This window comes from Carcharodon carcharias (assembly GCF_017639515.1).
Source record: "Carcharodon carcharias isolate sCarCar2 chromosome 40 unlocalized genomic scaffold, sCarCar2.pri SUPER_40_unloc_6, whole genome shotgun sequence".
NCBI classification, from domain to species: domain Eukaryota; kingdom Metazoa; phylum Chordata; class Chondrichthyes; order Lamniformes; family Lamnidae; genus Carcharodon; species Carcharodon carcharias.
In genome coordinates, this window is record NW_024470860.1 from 323,959 (window position 1) to 325,000 (window position 1,042).

Consider the following 1,042-nt stretch of genomic DNA (forward strand, 5'->3'; position numbering starts at 1 on the left):
TCTCTCTCTCTGTCTCTCTCTCTCTATCTCTCCCTCTCTCTCTCTGTCTCTGTCTCTCTCTCTCTCTCTGTGTCTCTCTCTCTGTATCCCTCTCTCCCTCTCTATCTCTCTCTTTCTCTCTCTCTCTGTCTGTTTGTCTCTCTCTCTCTCTCTGTCTCTCTGTCTGTCTCTCTCTTTCTCTTTCTCTCTCTGTGTCTCTCTCTTTATCTCTCTCTCCCTCTGTGTCTCTCTCTCTGTATCTCTCTCTCCGTCTCTATCTCTCTCTTTCTCTCTCTCTCTCTGTCTCTCTGTCTGTTTGTCTCTCTCTCCATCTCTGTCTCTCTGTCTGTCTCTCTCTTTCTCTCTCTCTCTCTCTCTGTCTCTCTCTCTCTCTCTGTCTCTCTCTCTCTGTCTCTCTCTCTCCCTGTCCGTGTTTTCCTGTTTTCTCCCCCCCGGGGGCCTCTGTTGTGACAGGTGGTTGCTGGGTAACCGTGTCCTGTTTTTCGGGTTGTTCAGGTGGTGTCAGGTGTTTCTGGGCGTGTCCGCTCGTAGCTCCCGACACTTCCTGGATTCTCCGCCATCCCTGGCGTTGGACGGAGTTCCCTCGCCCGCAACCGGAGAGCCCCTCCCAGCCCGTCCAGGGAATAGGACAGGCCCCCTGCCACCTCACCCCCCCACCCCACCCCCCCCCACCCCCCCACCGTCCCCCACTCCCACCCGGCGCTGCCCCACGTGGTGGAGCAGCCCGGCCCCAAAGCCTGGGCTGAGGCGGGAGTGCCCGGGTCACCCCGATCCCCAGCTGGAGGTCTCCCTGTGCCCGCCCGCCCGCCCACCCTGGTGGAACAGCCCACGACCCCTGACCTGCCGGTTCGAGGACCTTCGACCCCCGTCATCCGAGTGGGAGAGTCCGTGAGCCCCAGTTCGCTCCAGTTGGGTGAGTCCGTGACCCCGGTCATCCGAGTGAGACAGTCCGTGACCCCCGTCCCCCAAGTTGGGAGAGTCCGTGACCCCCGTCCCCCAAGTTGGGAGAGTCCGTGACCCCCCCCCCGTCCCCCAAGTTGGG

At 60.6% G+C, this 1,042-nt stretch overlaps 1 protein-coding gene across 1 annotated transcript in view; it reads left to right on the forward strand.

Moving 5' to 3' along the window:
- The first annotated feature begins 808 nt into the window (after nt 1-808).
- Nucleotides 809-1,042, forward strand: part of LOC121275042 (tumor protein p63-regulated gene 1-like protein) — a 124,682-nt gene continuing 124,448 nt past the window's right edge. The window contains exon 1 of the mRNA XM_041182433.1: nt 809-1,042. This exon is cut by the window's right edge and continues 674 nt beyond it. The gene's annotated coding sequence lies outside the window, so the exon portion shown is untranslated.